The sequence below is a fragment of the Gallus gallus genome, chromosome 11 (assembly GCF_016699485.2).
Source record: "Gallus gallus isolate bGalGal1 chromosome 11, bGalGal1.mat.broiler.GRCg7b, whole genome shotgun sequence".
Classification (NCBI taxonomy): Eukaryota; Metazoa; Chordata; class Aves; order Galliformes; family Phasianidae; genus Gallus; species Gallus gallus.
Window position 1 is genome coordinate 17,895,634 of NC_052542.1, and position 24,360 is coordinate 17,919,993.

At 49.7% G+C, this 24,360-nt stretch overlaps 1 protein-coding gene across 4 annotated transcripts in view; it reads left to right on the forward strand.

The window, feature by feature from the left end:
• ZNF469 (zinc finger protein 469) overlaps positions 1-24,360 on the forward strand; it is a 134,192-nt gene that overhangs the window by 47,034 nt on the left and 62,798 nt on the right. For all 4 annotated transcript variants that reach the window (XM_040707269.2, XM_040707267.2, XM_040707266.2 and 1 more), the window contains one exon: positions 13,681-13,775. The gene's annotated coding sequence lies outside the window, so the exon portion shown is untranslated. The remainder of the gene's footprint in view (positions 1-13,680; positions 13,776-24,360) is intronic.

Here is a 24,360-nt window from a genome sequence, read left to right on the forward strand (position 1 = left end):
ACTGAAGACTTAAGAGTGTTGCCTCCCTTTCCACTGACAGTGACCCAACACATGGTGTCATCACCCAGCATCCATACCCAGCAGCAAGAACGTGCTCCCCAAAATGTAGAGGCAGAATTTTGTCCTTTCCAGCTATGTAACACCAGGAAGGAGTTGTCCAGCCCTAGCTTGAAGATTCCTGCTTACTAAAAGCTTGGTAGGGTTGTCTGTGCCACCAAGGGGACTGCAAGCCAGGGAATGAGTATGAAGACGTCTCACATTAGTGGTTGATTTTATTTTGCTGAGAGCTTACTGTGCCAAGGAGAAAAATGCCTTGTCTGAGGATCTTTGGGATCACTCATCTCCAGCATAGGGGAAGACCCACGAGTGGGTCCCTGGGGCAGCAGGGTGGGTGAGATGGGGTGGTTGCTACCCAGTTAGTTGGTCATTGGTGTAAGCAGGAAGGTGGGAGATCTGCTTTGAGAAATGAGGAGAGCGTGCAGCCATCAGCTCCCTTCCCAGTGCTGCCCTCCAGGACAAACTCAAACTCATAAATCTCCTACTCAGCAGGGAGCATTTGTGCTATAAACTAACTAGGCAAGTGGTCAAATACCACCAACACCTTTACCAGCATTAGAGGCTGATAATGATCCCAAGTAGGTGCTGAAATGCCTCATTAGGGGCCTCCTCTCTGGGGTGTGGGCTACCAAAACAAGCCAGCAGCCCAAGGATGCAGGAAGACCTGACACTAGTTTAGTGCACTGCTAATGATTTAAATGTCAGTTATCTTGTCTGATGCAACGTGGAAGCTCTGGGCTATTAGGCCACATAAACCTATGCACAGAGATGACAGAGTATGTTTGTATTTGCCACAGAAATGAGGAATTTGGCTGTTTTGTGTGATACAGAGCTGCTTTCCTTCTGCTTCTCTGCACCTGCTTTGAGAAATGAGGAGAGTATGCAGCGGAGCTCCCTTCCCTGTGCTGCTCTCCAGGACAAACTCAAGCTCATAAATCTCACCTCATTCCAAAACCCTCTTCCCGTCACTCTTTTGGTGCCCTTCCCCTGGTGGTCTCACTGTGCTGTCTACAGATGCCCTGTAAAAATGTGTCTGCATATAAGTGAACTGGAAACTGTCTCCCAGACAAATACCCTTAGCTAAAGCAGAACTGAAACTGGTAACTCCTTCCACACTGCCCAACCATGGTGTTATAAGGTAACAGCAGCTGGGATATCAGAAGCACCAGCCCTGGGTCAGCATCTCCTGCTCTGTTTGTCTTCATCCTGCAGGTGTCATTCCTTGCCATGATAAGCACCTGCTCTTACCCTGTATGATCCTGGTGGTATGTGGACCGCCACCCAAAGACTGCTAGGCTGTATCATTTTCATCTCTATGTTTTTCTGCCCAATTTCAGCATGATCTCTGAAAAAATTCATTAGGTACTGAAGTGAGTTGGAGGCTGTGCCACAATAGAATCTGTTTCCTATGTCAAATTAGAGGCTTGTATTTGTTATAAGCCACGAAGATGTTGCAACTAGCCTGGAGTTTACATTTCTGTTAGCACGCAGCCAAGATGAACAGCAGAGATAGCACACAGCAGTGCCAAGCCAGGGGAAGGGAGGCGTAGCATGAAGAAATTCTTGGAGTGATGAATTTTCTGAAATGATTACTGAGAGTGGCAAAGAGAATTACTTAAGCCAAGCAGAAATTCCTGATTCAGAAATTAGCCCAAGACGGATTCCCTAGGCCAAGCCTTTTGCACAGACATGCCCTGCTAAATGCACTCCCCATTTCTCCAGCGGAGCAGAAAGCTCTATCGGCATTCCTTGGATGCCATTCATGGAGGGATGTGTGAAAGGGTCATTATTTTGTGCACAACCAGAGAGATTCTGTGTTTGCCCAGGTCGTGTGTCACTGGGAACATCCCAGAGCAAATGGCAAAGCCCTTATAAAAGTGGTGTTGAATCACAGATCACAGAATGGTTTGGGTTGGAAGGGACCTCAAGGATCATGAAACTCCAACCCCCACCACAGGCAGGGCACCAACCTCCACATTTAATACCAGACCAACCTGGCCTTGAACACCTCCAGGGATGGACGGGGCATCCACTCTCTGGGCAGCTGTTCCAGCACCTCACCACTCTCACCTCTGTTGAGGTGCAGAGTGTACAGCTGCAGCCACTTCCAGATGTGTGATGAGGAGTGACATATCTCTCCACTGTCCCTCCTCATTGAGCCCTTTAATGCTGCTCTCCAGCTCTGAGGTTCACCCCAGCAGCCCATTAGCACTTCCACGCAGATGTGTTTGGGTGCTGATGGGTCCCCCATTCATTTGCTCTAAAAGCAAACTCTTGTTTGCAGCTGCTTGAAAACTCCAGGGAGACATTTTGTAAAGTAATAATAACGGTCAATGAAGAAATCCCGTGTGGGTGTTGTCAGCTTTGCTGCTTAATGAACCAACTCATTCAGCCTGTAGCGTTGAAATAATCCTTCCAAGGATTCCCATTAGGTCAAGGGAAAGCTTTTACTGCAGGACTTTTGTTAATGAACCTAGATGCTGTTGTCAGAGGGAGAAATGGGGCTTTCTCTGACCTGGCTTTAGGTGCAGGTGAATTCATTTACAATTCTCCCCTTGTATTTCAGGCTGACACCTCATCACCACAGTCTGAACGGTTTCTTTGTCTTTTGCTATTAACCAGGGGACAATGTAGAGGTTTGTAGAAGAGAAATCCCCGGAGTTCTCTTTATTACAAAGACAACACCTCCTTCAGCTCAGGAAGTCCCCGAGCTGCAGTTTCTTTGAGGCCGGGATAATATTATTCTAGGGGGAAAAAAATCAGTGCATGTTTATTGTAGCCTTAAACCCTTCCCTAGGCATCTGCTTTCATCCCTCTGCAGTGGCAAAACACTGTGCTAGACTGACCTTGGAAAGCCATTATTGCAGTTTTAATCTTGGTATCGTTAGGTTGTTCCCATGGACTTCAATTAGTATTCATGGACTGAAGTCGGTTTGTTGTCTTTGCCATCCTTCTCTTCATCTCTCCCTTATTCTGAAGCCTCTTTGCTTTTGGGGTTGGTCTCCCACCCCTCGAGGATGCTCAGAGCTCAGGTTTGAGTGCTCTTCTCTTGGCACCTTGCTACAGGGCACCGTGATGGAGCTCTGCATATCTCTGCATTCCCAGAGGAAGGGTTTGCCACCTGCGTGTCCTTTAGCACTGACACTCTTCTTCCATATCCAAGGAAGGGGACTTCCATTAATAACAATTAATAACACGTGGAAGGAACTCTGACTTGTACCCCATCAGTCTGAATGGCAATGCTGAGCTCTGAGTGGAGCCAACATACTGATGGTGTCCATGTTTGTGTCCTGTGCAAATCCAGGAGCTCTGGGCCCATCGAGGATGCACAGCAGGCTTGCACTATTTCCTCAAAATATAAGCAGGGCCCTTTGTTGAAACCTTTCCCTTGCTGAATGCAAATGCAAAATCCCATTCTGGTAGGTAGGACCAGGATTCCCAACCCCAAAAAGCCTTTGCTTGGCTGCTGGGAGCAGCCAGGAGGTGAGCAGAGCTGAAGCAGACGAGCTGCAGGTGAAGCTGCAGAGCTGCTCAGCGGCAGACAGCCTTCCCCTCCCTATCAAAGCCATCTGGCTCGCCGTTGCCAAAGCAGTGCCAAGCCCCAGTGACCTTTCAGACTCATCACTGCACTTCGAAGATTTACAGCGGAAAAAAAGCTACTTCTTGCAAGGAAACTCTTGCTCCTTCCTCCCAGGAGAGCGCCGAGCCGCGGTGACTCATGCGTTCATCATCCTGGCTTCCCGTCACCGTCCGACAGTGGCTACAATGTGCAGGCTCAAGGAGAATCTGCGCTGCTCGCCGCGAGTGAGGGTGATGTCAGCTCCTGCTCTGGCTTCTCCCGGCTTCCCAGACTCAAAGTTCAAAGCCTGATCTCTCCGTCACCCAGCAGGCCAGCCCTGGCTCAAGCCTCTCCTGAAGTGATGACATTTTAAAAGGGCTTTGGAATGACGAAGGTCCCAGAGTCCTGGAGGAAATGGAGGTGAAGCTCGCTGACGGTGGCGGTTCCAGGAGAGCAGTCTGCCTGCTTCCAGGCAGCGCTGCGATCCTCACAGCTGAGGGTTTTTGTCCTGCAGGCTGCCAGGATGCTCCCTGCAAGGTGCTCCGATGGGGAGAAGAAATTCTCTTCTGGGATAAGTGGAAAGCTGAGAGCACTGAGGTCAGGAGAGAGAGTGCTTCTTCTGCAGGAAAAGAGGAGCAGCAGAATGAATGAAGAGGTGGGTCCGGGCTCTGAAGCAGCATTGGGTGCAGATTTCAGACACCTCCAAAATCCATAAGTAAATCTGAATTCGCTACCCATACAGCAGCAAAACAGCCTCAAGCCTGAAGCCCTGATGTAAGTTTAACCATGGTGTTTACTGGGGTGAGAACTGTCCTTATCATGGGCAGCCTGCACCTGAGAAGTGCATGAAAGCCAAACCCGAAGTCAGCCTTAATGAAAGCTGGCTGTGCTGTTGGATCACTTCGGGCCCTTCCCTCCATCACCTGAACCTCACCAGTACGCAGCTCTAGAATGCTCCTGGCATCCTCCAGGTGGTCTTTCCAAGAGAAGGCAGCTCTCCATCCCTCATCCCTCAGGGGATGCTGCTGGGAGGAAAGTTCACCAGAACATTCCTGTAATCTTCTTACAGGGCAGATCATCTTTTAATGATGATTTAACCCTTCCATAGAGGCCAACTTGCTCTGTAGCAGGCCTGCATGCACACAAGGCAAACACACAGCACCAGCTACCTAGAAAGGAGGAATGGAAAACAGACACTGTGAAACGTTTGGTATGTTTTTGCCATGTGGTACAGGCAGTGCTAGGCAGAGCTGGACCAAGGACTGATCTGAGCCCCTTTGTTCTGATTGCCTTCAGGGGGTTTCCAAGTAGGTCTTCCAGTTTGGAGGTGGGCTGTGAGTGGCTCAGATGTGTATTGCTTTGCTTCCTCAGGCTCAGGGACTGCCAGGCAGGAGCACAGATGCTGACTGCAGGTGGCAAGAGCCCCTAGAAAGCAAAGAAACAAGCCCAAATCCCCTTTGCCCACTATCAGGCTCTAAGTGATGGGAGCACAAAGGCAAGCAGAACTCTCCCAGGTGGATGTCTGATGCTGTGAGGGTTTTGTGGGCTGATGTTCCTCTGGGCAAATGGATTGGAAGAACCTCACTGCAGATCTTCAGGGACCTTTCCATGGAGGGTTTGGCCAAGGGTGGTGCTTGGCTGTCTGCAGGAGGGGTCAGTGAGCTCCAGCTCTATCCTGCAGGAGTTTGGGGCCTTTGGGACAGAAAGCTGTACCACCAGAGCACATGGGAACAGAGCGTGGCTTTTCCTTCCCATCAAATCTCTCCTTGATTTATTATGTGCCTGCTCAGCAAGGAGGAATGCCAGCACTGCAAGGATTGCGTTATCTGGGTTGTGCTGTTAATGAGGCCATCGTGTTGATTAAGCCTCCGCCTGGAACTTTATCTTGGAGAGGTCTCTCTCTCCCCATGCAGTGACTGACACTTCTCCCCGAACAGGCGCTGGAGAAAGTCCTCAACACTCATTTGTGCAATTAAAACAAATAGCAGGAGGGATGGAGCTGGGCTGGTGGCAGATGTGTGCGGGAGATTGCACAACTCCTCGTCACTGAGGACGGAGCTGCCCGATTAAAACCAGCTACAGATGAGGAGAGGGGTGGATGCATGACAGTGTTCGTTAAGGCTAATAAATAATTAGGTGCGAAATGCCTACGAGCGCCTCAAGTCAAGGGGTGCAAAGGGAGTGGGAGAAAGAATGGAGGAGTGGAAGAAGGCTTAAGATGAGGGAAATCTGCAGGCTGTGCTTTGGGCATGGGGCTGGCGTAAGGGAAACAGGTGACCTGGGAAATGGTTCCACTTCCCTTCCTTCCCCTCCAGCTTTTTCCCCAGCAGGAACCATCTGCCAATTCCGCCCTGCACAGCTCTGAGTAAAAGTGACACATCTGGCAGTTCTACCCAGGAACTCCAGCCCAAATCTCTTTCCTTTGCTAACAGCTCAAGGTTTTGTCATATTCTGGGCCACCCGTGAACCCTGGAGGAGGCAGAAATGGCAGCAAATCTGCCTGCTGAGCCGTGCCAGCAGGACGTGGCAGGCACAAGGTGGTCACGAGCTGCAGCTTGTGCTGCTCCCCTGCCACCAGCTGAAGGGCTTGGGCTGTGTTAGACCCTCGCTGGCCGTCATCACCTGCATTTTCACCCAGAGGGTGGTGACGCACTGAACAGGTTGCCCAAGGAGGCTGTGGATGCCCCATCCCTGCAGGCATTCAAGGCCAGGCTGGATGTGGCTCTGGGCAGCTTGGGCTGCTGGTTGGCGCCCCTGCACATAGCAGGGGGTTGGAACTGGATGAGCACTGTGGTCCTTTGCAACCCAGGCCATTCTATGGTTCTGTGATTATGATTATGTGTAAGGTCATGGTGTGGAGGATGGCTCCTGGCAAGGAGAGGCAGACTTGGCAGGGTTTAGGTTGTCATGCAGGGCTCTGCCAGCATGAAATTCAGCATTCCTGCAGCTGGTATAACACATTGCGTACACCTTGCCTTGGTGCTGTGGTTTGGGTTGTTGGTTTTTTGGTTTTATTTTGTTATCTCCTTTGGGACAATCTCTAAATGTGGAGTCCTGGTGCCAGAGCCCCGGTTAGTGGGTATGGTGAGATGAGTTGGGCACAGGGATCACAGCAGTCTTCTCCAACCTGAATGATTCTGTGATTAAGCTGCTCTTGGGAGACCATGGTGGGGTGGATGGAGGTGCAACATGCAGGAGCAGCACTGCAAATGCTACACCATACCTACTTGGGAATGCAGCTCCCTTCAATTCCTGCCAGCATGGCAAGAGCAGACAAGTTTTCTTCTCCTTTCCTTCAAGAAGCAACAAGTGTGGGGTGATCCCCAAAGGGCAGAGGGCAGGGAAAGCCTTCTAAAGGAGCCACAGCCCCTGCACATCAACCTCTGGCTCCCAGCTGTGACCATCCTTGGCTGCTCTGGTGAAGAATTGGATCTGATTCACTTTGTGCTGCCAGTTTTGGTGACAGCTGTGGCACACGAGCTGCCCAGAAACGACTCTCTTATTCACACAGGTGTATGGATGTGTGTTCAGAACCAAAACCAGCATGCTGGTCCCAGTGGGCTGTTTGCTGGAGTCTTCTAAGCCATGTGCATTGGGTTCCAATTGTTTCCACCTGGGTGTCTGATGATGGGGTGCTCGTTGGAGTGGGTAGTGGGTCCAGCTTCAGGGGGTGAGGATGGAGAGGAAGCAGGTCTGCTGCATGGAAGTACCACACATGGAATGCAGGCAAAAAGGATGCACCGTAAGCAAGGGTTTGCTTATCAGCAGCACCGTGAAATGTAGGGGTGCCAGCAGGGAAAGCAAAGCTTCACTTCATGCATATGAGGCACAGCACAGAGAGCTGCTAAGCACTCAGTATTCAGGCTGCTGCCCCTGGAATCAGCAGGAGCAGATGCCTTCAGCATCCACGAAGGGATGCTGCTGCTTCATCTGCTTCCTCCACCTGAGCCTCCAACAGCTGCAAACAGGAAAGAACAGCAGAGGTTCAGGTGCTGGCAGCATGTCCTGAGCTTGCAGACACACAGCTGACATCTGCAGGCAGCTCTCAGATCCTCCTAAATATAAATACCCCCCTCCCCCTAAATAGAACTAAACCCTGGAATACCTCCTCATGCGAAGCATTCCCAATCCCCAATCTATCTGCCTCGTGTGAGCACACCAGTGGACAATTGCATGGGTCAAAGGAGTTTTACAGTTTATTGTTTTTCAGTTTTACGTTTGGGCATGGCTTGGTTTTTTTTCCCTACTACAACCTATGCAGTCCCAGGGCAGCTTTTGCATTAGGAACTGCTGAACGAGATAAGTGCTTAAGGCGGTTCCTTAGGGGGGACTGTTTTTAAATGGAAAGAGCAGTGTGTTGATTTGGTCACGTGCCAGCCAGGAAATACCAAAAGCTGAAGATGGACCCGTTACAAACAGCCTAACCAGCCTCAGATGTCCCTTCAATATTGGAAAAGGCAAGGTAATAGAGAGCACATGGGTCCTGTAAATAATGAGATTATTAACAAATACGCAGAAATAAAGCCATTTGGCTGCTTCAGTGAGACACTGAAGCCACTGATTCCAGCTGAAATCTCTTAATTGCCCCCTCTTGCCCTGTAAGGGCTGCTTTTCCTGCAGCCGGTCAGAGCTGGGTTTTGCATCTCATAGGTGCTTCATCCCACTCTTTCCTCCTGCAGAAGGGCTGAGGAGAGGCTGGGGCAGAATGGAGACACTGATGCTGTGGTGTGCAGGAGAAGGGGGCTGCCAAGGGAACAGGGCAGAGGTGGGAGCTGCTTCTGCCCCTGCTCACCCACCTGACCCCGTCCTGCTGCTGCTGTAACCCACGGTGTGAGCCGAAAGTCCTGGGGAGGAAGGAAGTGAGTCAGAGTCAGAGGGACCCATGGGAAAGCTCATAGCCCTCAGAGCAGGGAGAGGGATTGCAGCCCCTCCTTTGGCATCCCTGCAAACGAGGCTGCCGGAGTGCAGGTGCTGGAGTGGGCTGCAAAGCATTGGGGTTGTTTGTCTGTGCAATGAGAGATGGTGAGGGAGCCCTGCTCTGGGCATCCAGCCTTGCAAATGCTGGCCCAGGCTTTAATCCCTTTATCCAGGCTTCCTCTCCTCGGGTGGGACAAGGTGCATGCAGATGTCAGTGCAGCATGTATGCATGCACATGGCTTTCCCTTGCTGTGAGGATGGGGAAAAAAGGGCACAAGCAGCAGCTTGGTGCTGGGGAAAGAAGGTGCAAACATGGCATTTTGGAGGTGTCGGGGATGAAGGAGGCCACCTGGACCTGTGGCATGGTGCTGAGAGCAGAGGGTGCTATTAACTAGGTGCTAGAGGGCAATCCTACACACTGGTATGACCATCCCCAGCACTGTGGGCAGTACTACATTGCATGGCGGGGAGCAGCACAGTGCAGCATCCATCCCCAGACTTCTCCTGGTGCTTCAGCATCACTCATTGCCCTCGAGAGCATTTGAGCTGGGAAGTCTTAAGCCATTTTTAGCTGCCTGGCTGCAGAAGGGTAGAGAGGGAGGAGGCAGGGACGAATGCCATGCGGTTAGTATTACATCCCCGACACAATAGGAACTTTTATTAGCAATTTTCCATTGTGTTGCAAATGGCAAAGATCACTGTTATATTTGCATGTTGCAGACTGTCCAGGAGAATTAGCTTTCCTCTGTGATTGGGTAATAGTTTTCACATCCCATTAGCTTCAGTGTTGGGACTGAGGTAGAAAAGTTGCAGCTTGAAGAGCACCGCTCCTCCACTCATGGAGCCATCCATTCTCACCTGGTAGTTCAGGCTGATTAGGAAACGATTGTAGGAGCTTCATCTCCATGGGATAGGGAAGGGGGAGGTGGCAGGTGGCAGTACGTTTGCTCCAGGACTATTGATTGTGCTTTTCAGGCCAATATAAACGCACACATTCCTGGCTAGAAAACTGACGAGGACATTTCTTTGCTCTGGGATAAGTCAAGACTTGACTAGATTTAAACTTGGCTCCGCGGAGGACGTGCAGCTATTGACGGCCTGAAAGAAATTAGGCCAAGAAAACAAAACAGAAACAACTGGGAATGGTTGCAGTGCTCCGTCTGCTGCTTTGCTTCCAGGGCACAGGACCCGGGCGCTTTGACATGGGACCACAGCCCCATTCCATTTTGCCTTTCCTTTGAGATTTCACACTGTGCTTTCCGCGGGGGCGTTGAGCTCCGTACTGCGGTCTGAAGGAGCAATGATGTCTGTCTGTCCCATTGTGGGACCTGGAGCACAGTCCCTGAGCTGGCTGATGGCATGCCCAGAGAGCTCTGCTCCCATCATCTCACCCTGTGGTGCCAGCTATGGCTTCAGTGCAGTGCTAGGTGGCAAAAAAAAAAAATGGCAGAACTTCCCTTTGCACCAGCTCTCCAATCCCTGTGCTACACCACTGCAACAGAAATCCCCAGCTCCAGCATCCTGCTGAGGGTGGGAAGCTGTTGCTGCTGAGGATAGCCTGCTCCAAAGCATCTCAGCTCCTCTTACCCACAAGGAAACAACATTTGTGCTTGCTAGAAACCAACAAGCTCTTCCAGTTGGCTTGAGAAACATCTTTGAGTTGATGCTGGTCTATTTTCTCATCTTCTTTCCTGTTCGATGAGACCACTCTCGAGTTATTTTAGGTTTCCAAACACTGGAAATGAGCCCATATGCTGCAGACAGGTTTCCATCCCTAGGCTGAACATTGCACCAGGCCTTGGTGAAGGTGCTCCAGCTACAGAGTGAGCTTCGAGGGGTTTAATGTGACGTAAGACCAAGTTCCATGTGGATAAATACCATATTTTTGCTGTGCTCTGCTTTGTTATTCCCAATCTACATCTCTGATGCATAAACCCAGGGGAAAAGCCATATGTGTACTGTACAGCATCAAGGTCAGAGTGATGTTAGGGCTGCAGAGCATCTCTTTGTCCATTCTGCTCACAGAAAAGCCCTTCATATTTGTTACCATCTGGAGAGCAAATGTGCCCTCGGCCGGGAACGTAGCTTTGACCTTTGCTCATTTTGTTTAGGAATGAACATAAGGCAAATGTGTAACATTTGCACCAGGGATCTCCTGTCAGCACCGCACATAGGTCGGAGAGCTGCCTTGGCTGCGGCGTGTGTTTATGGTACGTGTATATGAGTGCAAATATTTCAGCTTGTTCTTTGTATTTGGCTGAAGCTGAGGAAGGCAGACCCTCTCTTTGAAGCAAGGGTGTTCCTAATGCTGCTGTGACTATTGGTGTCAATGAGAACGGCGAGCCCTGCTGTATGCCAGGCACGACACTGTCCTTCATGGCGGGGGCACGTCTGTCACCGAGGCCCTTGTGTTCGTGGCCTCCATTCATCAGCCTGACGTCCTGATCTCCTGCAGACCATGAGGCATTGCTGCTTGCTCCGGGGGTTGTTAGCACATGCGGGTCACGTTGCTCAGCAATCACTATTTGGGCCAACGGGAGTTGGAGCATGTCCAAAAGACCACTGTCTCCAGGTCTTCCTGCTGCTTTCCAGTTAGAAAGCCCTGAAAACCAGAACAAAAAATGTGCTGTAAGCAGACTTGGAGGGGAAGGAAAGGTCAGTCTTGCAGTTATCAAGCAACCTGGGAGGTTGCCAACAAGACTAGCTGAAGGTGTCCCTGTTCATTGTAGGGGAATTGGACTAGATGATCTTTTAGGGTCTCTTCCAACTCAAGTCATTCTATGATTCTATGAAAATGCAGTGGGCCAGCAGACCCAAGTGCCCAAACTCACAATGAATAGGAGTTGCTGGTCAAACACCTAGTGAAGATTGGAGCTGTTGGTGCTGGGCATGTGCCCTGCGTTCCCCTGGTTTGGTGCAGGCTTGGGGGAGCCCTGGCTCCATCCAGCATCCCTCAGCACCCACTCAAGGTGCTGCTGCTCACTTCCTAGCATTTCAGTGGGTTTGGCCAAGATTAAATAGAATAATAACCCCCCACTGCTCAGAGCTGAGCCGGTGAGCTTGTGAAAATTGATTGAATAGCATAATTCACATGTTTATTACATAAATGGGTGGTGTATCTTCCTTCTGCTCTGCGCCCAAGGGACCAGTGCTGATCCACACAAGAGCAGAACCAAGTCCTTGCACTGCATTCTGAAGCTGGAGCAGTGGTTTTGCTTGTGGGGGCTGGTGCACACTTGGTTTCCTTTGCCCATTTCCATGCATTGACTGCAATGCTACCCAGAGTGGGTTCTTTCTGGTAGGCTTTGGTTGCATTTGTGCAAAGAAGATCGGATTTTGGCAGTAAAAACCAAACAAGCATCACCCCCCCACGCCCCAATAAATTAAAAGGCATTTCTCCTTACTTGTTTTGCAACATGGCTTGATTGAAAAATTGCACATTCTGTCCATTCTTGCATGGTCCTTTATTATCTGTCTCTGTGTGCAGCTCCTATCCAGAGCAGAAGGCTCCAGGTGACCCACGTTGGGCAGCAGATCCCCAGGATGGCACAGCTCTGCCTTCTCCTGTCATCAATAAAACCATTGAGGGATTCTTTCATAAACAAACAACAAGCGTTTTCAGTAGACAGTGGGATGGAAAATGACTCATAGGAAAGCAGGGTATAAAGTACACTCTAGTATTAGGTATTACATGTGTCAAGTTTCTGCTTTTGGTCCAAGAATGCTGTGGTTTTTCTCTAAGGATTATGCCATTGTGGAATAATGTCATTGTGGACTACTTGGTCAAGATGAGCTGATCGAGTCTGGTGGTTACTTACAAATACATATCTCTGTATTTTTCAGCCTTTGGAAAATCTGTGACAAGCAGTTTTCAAGAGACTACGGTCAAATTATTGCCATCACTGTTTCCAGCCCTGCCAAATACAATGAAAACTGCTGCAGTCATGCTTTCTCTCTCCCTCTCCTCCTTCCCTTTGCCTCGTATTATAGAATCATAGAATCATTCAGGTTGGACAAGACTTCTGTGATCCCCCAAGCCACCCCATAATGCCTATTGACTGTGTCCCTCATTGCCACATCTCTGTGGTTCTGGGCCACCCCCATGGACGGTGACTCCCCCATCTCCCTTTGCCAACCTGTGCCAGTGTATCACTGCACTTTGGGAGAGAAAATTGTTCCAAATATCCAACCTTACCCTTCCCTGGTACACTGTGAGGCCATCTCCTCTCATCCTATCGCTATTACGTGGGAGCAGAGGCCAACCCACACCTCCTTTCAGGACCAATGAGGTCTGCCCTGAGCCTTCTCTGCTGCAGGCTGAGCCATGCCATTCCCTCAGCTGCTCCCCATGAGACGTGTGCTCCCTTCAGCCACACTGCATCACAGCGGTGGCATATGCCATTCCTCCAGTGCAATTATTCCTCACGGGCCCATTGACCTGGAACAAAACCCTCTGAGACTGGAGGCAGGGAAGGGGCAGACAGGGGAAAACCTGCTTGCCATTCCCATGGATGATTTTGGGGGATTAAGAGGGGAGCGATGGCTCTCCAGGGCTGTCTCAAGTGTGAGGAATTACCTGGAGGGGCTGCTGGAGTCTGTTTTTGGATGAGTGGAGATTCTTTCGTATTTGCAGTGTCAGGAGGTGAGCACAGCAGACTGGAAGCATCCCTGAACTGTCAGGAGGTGCAGATCCCTGCTATGCAGGCTGCACACCATGCAGCTTGGGGATGCTGACCCTGCAGTGAGCTGGAGGCTCATCCCATTTGCAGGCTGGGGACAGGCACACACTCCACACCACAGCCCTAGAAGAACCACATCTGGCTGGGCACCAGCATGGCTAGAAGCTGTTTGGTGAGAGAAGCAAAGCTTGGGCACTACGATGACCCTAACCCCAAACCCACCACTGCTCCAGCTGTAGGACGGTGTGGTTTGATGGGAAGTGCTCTCCATCCCCATACCTGCAGGGTACAAACACCACTGGCAGAAAGGATGTTTTCTTTGCCTTTCAGCTTTTTTACGTTTCTTAGACGCTTTCCTGCAGTTACCTGTTATATTGCTAACATCCCTGGATAAAGTGATTGGGAAGAGAAGCATAGTGCAGGCCTTTGCTTGCTAACATAAAAATCTCTTCTCTTTCTTTTCTGAAGGTGTGCGGAGCCTGAGGACGGGCTGAAGAAGGGCAGGCAGCGTGGCTTAACCCCAAACTCATCGTAGAGTAGAGCAGGGACCTCATCCAGCAGCGGTAAGGAAACACTCTCAGTGCTCCTGAGGTGGTGAACTGGGACATGTCCGTGCTGTGCTCTTATGGTAGGACTTGGCTAAGGTCATTCTGTCCCTTTCCAGTTCAGTCTGGGCTTCCTGGGCAGATACGCTCTGTGCTGAGCATTGCCTATGGGTTGGGAAATGTTCTTGTATTGGTTTTGGGCATTTGGAGCACACTTATTTGGAAGGTTCTACTATAGTGAGTCCATGGTTTAGTGTCATGATGGGTCATCATGTCATCCTATGATAAGGATGAGAAAATGGCTGATCAGATGGAATGAGGTATTATATATGTATGTAACTGTGTGTCCATGTGTGTACATATGCACGTATGTGTGTGGTTATGTATTCTCTAAATATGCATGCTTAAAAGACCTAGAAATAGGGTATCTGCAGCCCTTAGGTGCTTGAAAATGGGTATAGTACCCTCACTGTATCTGCTTATTTAAAATTCTAGTAGGAATCATACAAATGAAATATCTTTTTTTCAAAGGAAGGGATGAAATATGCACTTCTTTGGCAAACCTGCATTCTGTTGTGTGCAGGTTGGACAGCTTGTAGAGTGCTGAGGCTGAGGGGTTCAGCCCTTTCTTAAGAGCTGAGGGCTTCGTGTTGGAAAGGAAAATGATGGTTTGTGGTATTCAGCTTCATCAACAAGCTTAGCTCAGCTGTGCAGGAGCTGGGAAAGAGAATGGGACAAGGGATATTGCAGCTTCTGCGGGTCTCATGGGAGCTTGCCCGTGTGCAGGTAGCGTGCTTGCATTGTCCTTTTGTTGACCACTTTAGGTTATAGCATCTCTCCGGCTGGGAAAAAAAACAAAACACCAAACCATCATCTGAATGGGAAATGAGTACAAAGAAATTTGTAGAATAGAAATGTGTTTCACTTTCCAGCTTATCGAGTTGGAAATAATGTGGAAAAAGATGTTGGTCGTTGCTCCCGATGAGTGATCCTCTGGCAGCACCATTAATCACAGCTAATTGTTTTGGGAGTGGGAATTTCTAGACACGGCGTTTGATTCCTGTGTTGCATAAATGCCTGCATTGGTTTCTTCTAAAGGAGTTTGTGATGCATCCAGGGCTGGGTCTGTCCTGACCCAGTGAGAAGACCCAGCAGAGGTTTGATGGATGAAGAGCTTGGGCTGAGCATAGAACCATAGAATGTTTTGAGTTGGAAGGGACCTCTAAAGGCTGTCTGGTCCCACTCCCTGCAATGAATGGGGACACCACAGCTCCATCAGTGCTCAGAGTCCCTTCAGCCTGACCCTGGGTGTCTGCAAAGATGCGGCACCACCACCTCTGGACAACCCAATGCTTCTTCACCCTTAATCCTGACCTTCTGGTTGCCCAATTTTCAATGACAAAGACATTCGGTAGTGTAGCTGTAACGGTAAATATTGGGGTGGAAAATGGATGTGCTGAGCACACAGCATCCTGCCCCATCATGCCTGCTGCAAGAGCTCGACAGGGAAATGCTCACAAATGGTTTCCTAGGTGCAAGGAAAATACTTTACTCATATATATACACATATGCATTTCCCTTTGTCTCGGTACTTCACATCACTTTTTGCCTCACGATTCCCCACACTCATTTTTTTCTCCCTCAGAGCCACTCGCTGAATGTATTCCTCATCTCAACACTTTGACTTCTGCTGTTTGTTTAATGCCCTTCACTCACTTCACTGTGATTAAGTTCATCTGTGTCGGGGTGTTTTGGTTAGCATTAAATTCCCTTTATTTTGGGAAGTTCATTTCCACGCCGCTCTCTCTCCCAGTTGCCTTCCTGTAAGCGAGGAGGGTGGATTTCCATCTACGTCTCCCCTCCTCCAAACTCCTCTGTTGCAATTTTTCCTTTCTGGCTTGCAAGCGGCTTTCCAGTTCTCAGAGTGTGAAAACCCACCCTGGAACAGCACGCTAGCTCCAGAAAACCCAAAAGCTTTCTGCTGCCGAGTTGGAAGCTGACCCCATTGCACTCAAGCTCTTTGCACCCCATTGCACCGTGCCAGCCTCCAAATCCCCATCTTCCCCCCTCTTTTTGGGGATGGTGGTGGTGGGTCTTTGTACACATGCATTTCCCCATGGGGACCGCCGACCTCTTGGCTGCCATTCACGTGTCTCAGCATAGCGGTGACTCAGAGGGCTGCGAGTTGTTGTGCTCTGGGCTCATGCATGGGGGTTTTGTCCAGTTGGGGCCCCGCTGCAGCCGGTGAGGGAGAGCGGGGCTGCGCAACAGCAACCGGAACGCTCCACCTGGAGGTGAAAGCGAATCACAACGCAGCCAAGCTGGTGTTTTTAGAGCCAGAGCTGGACCAAAAGAAATGGAGGGCAGATACTGGACCTGAGAGCGGGGCTGTGTTCAGGGAAAGCATTGCAGAATCGCAGAATATCCCCGGTTGGAAGGGACCCACATGGATCGTTGAGTCCAAGTTGGACTCAGAGCCATAACTGAGCAGAGAAGCGGTGTGGAAGCACGCAGAGCTGTGCTGTGTTCAGATTTGGGGGCCATAAGCAAGGATTTGAGTTTTCTGCCCATGCATCCGGGCGTGCATTTGCTTTCCTAGCTGCTAAGCTTCTGCCTCCTCAACAAAACCCATTTGTACCCATCGAAACACACATCCCAACCACCCCGCTGACCTACAGATGCTCCCGCCCAACCTGCTCACCAACAGCTCGCGGTTCACAGCAAGCATTTTTCAGCTATGAGCAATTAACTGAAATGGAGCCACCCAGGCTAATTAGAAGAATAATTCAGAGAGCCTCAGGACCCGGGGATAACAGCCCGTTGCAAGGCGCTGATCCAACCCATTGGGCATTTCCATTGCTCCTGCAAACCCTCTGCTGTCTCTGGGGCCTTTCCCCACCTCAATATTGCTCCAAGGGAAATTAGTGCTGAATAGATGTGGAAAATAACCAAAAAACATAGTCATCTATCTTGCAAGAATTACAGGAAATTAGAGCAAGTGAATTACACTAAACAAAATTACCCTGCCTCAGAGCACACGTGGTCTGAGAAGAACTTGAAAACCATTTGAGAAGGCTTTGCTTGCTTTCTTTTTATTTTTATTTTTTGCAAAGCTAATAGATCTTACAATTTTGCGCAGCCCTATTGGAAATAGGAAAGAACCTGCCTCTTCCAATTAAGAATTAGAAGTAGAGCAGCACCAGGGAGAAAAGCTTCTGTTCAAATGGCTGACTTTGTTCTTAACCTCCACGAGATCCTGCTGGACTGGGAATTCTCTCAACATTTGCTGGTAATAGAAGACGTTGGGAGCTCATTGCCAAAACTTTGCCTTTTCCCCCCTGGGATGCTCTTGCTCCATGCACCTCTTTGCTATTCCCAGCCCTGGTGCACCAGAAACATCTTTAATTTCTTTTTCTGCCCACATAACCTTGTGCTGTGGGTTTATGTGGAGGGAAGGGAGCTGGCTGTCCTTTGGTCCCAGCAAAACCCTCACTGGTGTGGCTCCAGCAGAATCTGCAGATCCCAAACGCGAACAAAATCCCAGCACCAGGTCAGCATTCAGCATTCAGCATATTTAAGTATTTACTACTCTCTCAGGAAGCAGGAAATTCCTACCACTATGTGGGAAGCACAAAGTTCAGTCAGACAAACAGCGGTGCTGCCCTAATTTGGGATGGGCAGGGAGCGGACACCAGGAGATTAAATGCTTTTATGTGTGCTCTGTGCATCTCAGGAGGAGGACAGCACAGTTCCCAGTGTGTCATCCCAACCCCCTTCGGGCTTCTGCTGGCAAGAGGAGATGCCAAAGCAAGAGCCAGTCAATAGGGAGCACTGGAGGGCAATGACTGCAGCTTTTATGGTTGGGAAGGGGAAAGATGCTCTCTCCTTCCCAATGCAGACAGCAATCAGCAGGCCATCTAAATTCAGGTTTCTCCAGCCTATAAGGAACCTTGTATGGGAATCTTGCAAGTCAGCACAACTGCAGCCATGGCCTCAATTTTAAATAGCCCTGCGGTGTGGGCTGACTCATCTGTTGGTAAATTTAGGGCTGAAAAAGGAGGTGCTTTCAAGGAGCTGCAGCAGTGACCTCAAAACTCAGCAGCCAGATCAGTGCTCCATAGGATTCCTGTTCCTTTTCCCTGCTTCTTGGCACTGGGTGACAACGCTGTGACCACAGCCAGGTGCGACCATGGCAGTTTAATAGCAGGCAAGAAACTGGACATTGGCTCAGTGTCTCTGGGCATAGCTGCACTAAACCAGTGTCCACACAGGGAAGTGGTGGGATCCCCATCACTGGAATGCACTGTAGCTGTGGAGATGTGGCACTGAGCGACTTGGTCAATGGACATGGTGGGATGGATTGGGGTTGGGCTTGGTGATAGTAGAGGTCTTTTCCAACCTGAACAATTCTGTGATTCTTTGGCTGCACTAAAACAATATCAAAAAACACCTGCATGTTCATGGTAGGAGCTCTAATTCTACCTATGAGGTTCTTACATCAACATCCCCCTGCCCTCTTGAGCCAGCCCTTATCAGATGCATGCAGCATCTCTGATCCTCCCTTGCCATGCCCAAATTGCAGTGTTGTGCACCACACACACCTGCAGAATCCATGTGGTTGGGACAGTTTGGAAAAGCACCTATGTGTGATGTGTGGGCACTGGAGTGTATCTGCATGGGCACAGGGACCCGGCAGCACAGCCAAAGGCCTGCAGGATGAAGGATGGTGGGGTTTGTGTTACACAGGGAAAGCTGGAGCAGGATGCTTCCCTTTGCAGGAAGGTTATCCGGACAGGGAGTTCTCTGGCACCAAAATGCTATGGTTGGATAGGAAAAATTGTTGGCTTTGATTTAATTCTTCAGCTGTCAGAGGGGGTGTGAGAGGGACTACATTTCCCCCACTCCCTCTCCAGACTTCTCCCCTCTTCCCTAAAGAAAGCCCTCTCCCAAATGAAGGCGTTTGTTATGTCTCGTTGTCTTCTCTGGCACTTGGAAATGCAAGCTTTTCCCATCTCTCTTCTTGGCATCTGTTCACGCTCTCCAGACCTTTGTTGGTTTTTGCACTGATTCTTGCTCTGAGACTCACTTCAGGACCATGGGAAAGACTTTATGGGGCAGCAGTACGTCTGAGCTGAGGACCACACCGATGATGAAGCTCATGTCGGGCTGCACCACGCGACGTCTGACCCAGAGGGATGGGGAGGGAGGGCAAAGCATTTTATAGTGCTTTTCTGTTCTTTAGACACACAAATCTGTTCTTTGGCATAAATTATGTCTTGTATCATAGAATCATAGAATCACAGAATGGACTGGGTTGAAAAGGACCACAATGACCATCCAGTTCCAACCCCCTGCTATGTACAGGGTCGCCAACCAGCAGCCCAGGCTGCCCAGAGCCACATCCAGCCTGGCCTTGAATGCCTCCAGGGATGGGGCATCCACAGCCTCCTTGGGCAACCTGTTCCAGTGCATCACCACCCTCTGATGTACATCCTTACTGGAGGAGATGCGGGGCAAAACCTCTCTGTCCTGAGCTGGGGCTTGGTTGTGAGGAGGGTTATCTGCTATGGGATCTGGTGGTAGCAGGTGGTGTGGAAAGTCACATCAGTCATTACGTGAAGCATTTCCAGCATAGGAAATGGATGGGGTCCATGGGGACCCAAAGCAGAGCCCTAATCCTGAGTCAGGAAATATGCGTGGACAGCACGGTGTCGCCTTCAGGAGAAGCAAGCTGGGCAGAACACCCCAAACTCTGCATCCTTCTTTCCAGCCAGCAGTCCTTTCCCTGAGCTGGAGGCAAGGTGAGAGCACTACAAGGCGAGCAACTTGCATGCCAAGCAGAGCAGCACAAGCTGGTGGCATCTGCAGGGCTGTGGAGCAACCTCGATGAAGCGGGTGCTCCTACTTGACTCTGCCACTTCGCTGCTGAGATTATTACCAATCGGGTACATTTTTGAAAGCAAACACGGTTTCAAAACGTCTGCTGATAAGATCTTTCCTGCCCTCAGCGGAGTCATTAATTCAATATGCTGAAATACCATTTTAATTAGTTTGCACGACGGTCCCAAGAGTAATGAAATAATGCTCTTTATTGTGTGAAGATGTAGTGCGCCGTGCATAATCCTGTTCTTTATCTCATCTTCTGTTCTGCTTCACTGGCAAATATTAGTGCATCCTGTCTCCCCTTCGTATCCTTGTGCGAGCATGCCAACACTCCCCAGTTAAATGCTCAAAGTTACATTAAAACAATGCTGTAGTTACTACTGTGTGTGAAAGGCTGCCTTTCATTGCTTATGATGTAGCCAGGTCTTGTGATGACCCCAAATTTTGTGTTAGTAACATTTATCCTTAGCTCCGTCTTTCTCTCAGCTCTGCTATGGCAGGAACTGTTGGTCATAGTAGGGCCAAGAGTTGTCCCAGGAAAGCAGAGCTGTGGTTACAAACACAGTCCACAGCAAACTCAGCTCGAAGGATGGGGGTGGACTATGGGATTCACCCGTAGTGCCCCACAGTGAGCATGGAGAGTCTGTGTGCTGTGACCAAAGCGTCGCTTGGGTTTGAGTGGTGCCCTCTTGAGAGTTCTATGGAGCCAGCTCTCATTTTGCATCCCCAGGTAGGTTGGATATCAGGACAACTTTCTTCTCATACAGAGTGGTGACACACAGGCACAGCTGCCCAGGGAGTGGTGGGGTCACTGTTCCTTGGGGTGACCCAGCATCACAGAGATGTAGCACTGTGGAGGTGTTTATTGGCATGGTGAGACGTGTTGGGGTTGGACTGGGTGATTTCAGTGGTCTTTTCCAGCCTTAATGATTCTATGGTAGCTATGATTCCATGGGCAATGCCTTGATGCTTTTTCTCCTAATCTGATCCATGCTGATGAGTGCAGTGGCAGTTTGTTACTGACGTTAGTGCAACTTGTCATCCCGTGCTGCTGAAGGAATGCACCAGGCTGTATGGGAAACTGCAGATGGATGTAAATCATCTTCACTGCTCATTTGCTGTCCTGCTTGAGCAGAGGGATTACTGCTGGTAATGTCCTTGGTATGCATTTCTTTAAAGGTTATGTCATTTAATGGATGTCACAGAAGTGTGGTGTAACCCCCCCATCAGATGGGTCCCACTGCACTGAGCTCAGCATTTCATGCTGCTCTTATTCTGCTTTAGTTATGGCACCATTCCTTCAACTCCTGGGCACATCACATGGGCACAACCTGACTATCTCAGCACCACCGACCCACGTGTGCCCAGAGCTGGCCCCCGCAGTCCTCAGCAGCTGAAGCTCATTCCGTGCAAGTCATGAAGATTGTGGGGATTTTGCAGTTCAACTCTTGAAGGAGACATGACAGATAAAGCAGCAGAGATGCAGACTCTGCCGAGGTTCCAGAAAAACCCAGGCATTTCATCTCAGCTAACCCAGGAGCCTCACAGTCCTAGACAAAATAATAAACGTCCAAATATCTTTTCCTGCCTCTTTTTCTTAATGGCTCTCTAAAGGTCTTTGTAAGTAAGTCCAAACCCTCTAAGCAGTCCCGAATCCTCCTCCATCCTGTTTGGATGCACCTGAGCTCTCCTCCAGCCCTTCTCACTCTTATATCTGGTTTCCAAAAACGACCACCTAGAGACCTTCTATTTCATAACCTTCCCATCCTTTTCCAGACAACTCTTGCTCAGCCCCACATCCAACCCGAGCATCCCACCAGGTCTGTTGCTCCATTATTTCAGTGCTGGAATTCCAATTTTAAGGCCGGTTTGCCTACATGCTGCTTGCATTTTTTGGCTGCTGAGCTTCTGGAGGAGCTGAGGATCGGCGGTGGAAGCAGGCAATGGGAAAACCAGATAAGATCTGCTTTCAAGATGAAGTTTTCAGTCGTGAAACGTAGACTTAAAATATCCTCCGTGACCAAAGAGGATTGGGAGGCAGCACATAGGCTCCTGCAATCGTTGCCTTTCTCATAAGCTCGTCTCATTTTTCATGGGGTATAGTGAAAAGTTTGGAAATCTGTTGTCCGAAAGCAAAGGCAGAAGAAAACCTTCGGTCTTAAAAAGCAGTTGAGGGCTGAAAACCAATCCCTCAGTGGTTTCCTTCCATTTGCAGCGCCGAGCTCTTCTGGTGGACCTGGCGGAGGTGGGAGCTGTCAAACCCCGCGGGTGTGGGTGCTGCTCTCGCACATTGTAAAAAAGCCTCAACATGGAGATTGGCTCTGAAACACCTCCAAGTCAGGGAGGAGCTGCTCGAGTCCGTCCAGCTTTTTGTCTGCGGAAACAAATAACTCCGAAAGAGAACAAACCCGTAATGGGTGGCTGAGAGCGCCAGCGCCGTTATCGTAGGCTGCAATCTGCAAACCACGGTTGTGACTAATGAGTGCATCCCATCGGATAATGAGCCATAAATTAAAAAAAAATAAACCACGTCTACGAGCTTCCAGAGCACTGCAGGGAAGAGGAAGGAGCAGAAGATGGTGGTGCGAAGGATGGTGTGAATACAGCCCTTGGGGACGCAGCCTGGGGGAAGCAGGGTGGATTGCATCTTGGAGGAGCAATCCAGAGAGATCCTGGCACGAGGGGCTGTCCCAAATCCCAGCAGCTTTTTTACAGGAGTTCTTTCCCTTTTTTTCCCCCTCTCGTGCATGGGATGGATGTGGTTTTAATGCCTCTGTTGTGTAGGTAGGGATGTGGGCTCTGGAGGTCTTATTGGACATATGGAACAGCAAAGAAATCCAGTGAAGTAACATGGCTGCTCCTAACCGGGGAAAGGGAACCCTCCGAAATGCTGTTTTTCCAATAGGATTGCTGCTTTCTAATTAAGTTTATTAAGTAATATCAAAAGCACATGGGAGTGGAAATGCCATCGGCTCATCGTGAAGCGATTAAGTTTGTTAGAAAGTGAAGAGCCCAGGCAGTGATTTCTCATGGCTGGTGCTGAAAAGATAATATCTGCCCCGGCTTATCGGCATGTCTGTCTTGCACAGGGCTCTTTATCCAGCCCATTGCCTTGGCTTTTACCATCAAAGCCTTTCTGCCATTATCCTAGGGATTATTTCTCTGCCAAAATGGCCAGTAATCCCCAGATTTCCTTGACTGAATTGAAGGAGCTATTAGGAACCCGCTCGTGTGCATTATGTTTTTACATGCTGTTATCCTATGCAGATCTTTCCTTTAAAGATGTTGCTGCTTGAACAGATCTGTCCATTTTGAGACTAATCCAGCGACAGTGCCTGCTCTAATCTCAACAGTGCTTCTTACGCTAAACCTCTCCCTCTTCTCTGCCTAATCGGGGTTTGGGACCATTTCTTTACTTCCAGTCCTTTTCCCAGAGTGCACTCATCTGCGTTCTGGGGTGGTGATGGGAACTAGGGCAGACATGTTGCTGCCTTCTGCAAGGGCAGCATCCTGGGGACCAAGGGCTTCCCCCAGCCTCTGAGCTCCAGGAGAAAACTGGATAGCAAACCAGGGAGCACGCGGTAACTTCTGGCCTAAGCAAGATTTCCTTAAGTGTGCATTAATGACCAGATCCCATGTGGCTAAAGTAAGAGGGAAGAAATCTGTGCCAGAAGGGAAGGAGGAAGGCATTAATTGCCTGTTGTATTCTGATTGAAGGTGGTGGTCAATTGAACCAGAGCAGCAGCTGCTATTTGCATCTCCCATAAGGGATATTCCCCACAGCACCTCTCTGCACTGGGATCCGTGCTGGGCACAGGTCTGCAAGGGGACAGCAGGGAGTGATGACACTGATGTCCCCACGTGGTTGCCAGTGTCCCCATGCTGCCCCCATATATGCTCACTGTCTGCTCCAGATCCCTCTGTAGAAGCAGCTCCTGCAAATGTCTGTCCTTGCAATCAGGCTCTGCTTTCATTTATTCGTTGTACGCAGCATCTTGCTGTGCAGAAGCCTCTTGTTTCACAGATGCCATTTGTCTTAATTGCTTTGTATTTCCACACCTCCGCACTGCTGGCAGCCAGCGCCTTTCCCCCAGAGCCTTCGTGCCTCTCAGCATTGTTTGAGGGAAGCTTCTGCCTTTTCCCTCCCGCAGTCTGTGCACACTTCATAGGGATGGTTTCCAGTCTGCAATTCCTCCACCTCATGCACAAGCCCTTCCTTACTCCCCCATCCCCTGCTTTGCATCCAGGGAGGGAAGCAAGCAGGAGAGCAAGAACTGTGCAAACTGAATGCATTTCCTTGGATTTGTTTTTGCTTGGGTACCACTCATGGTGGGTTTGCTGCCCTCATTATGGGCAGGACATGACATCAAGGTGCTGATATTGGCCTTGGGCAGCCTCTGCCCCAGTGTTCCCAACCCCTCTGCATTCTCCTTTATCCATGCATCCCTGCGATGACCCAATGGTGCCTTTCCATTTTTAGGGATGAGAGTGAACCTAAAGCATCTGCTTAATGCCAGCTACGTGCTTAAGTATTCTCCCAAGTGAGGCTTTACGTTATGAATTCTGAGGCCGCTGAAGCTAAAAGCACATTTTCTAACCTCTAATCTGCTGTGCCTGCCTTGCTTTCCCATTTCTGCATTGTTTTCGTGCCAGGAAAACTTTTTAACTGAAGTCTCAGCTGGTGCAGCCATAGACGCGCTCCATGCCATGAGGGTTCTGT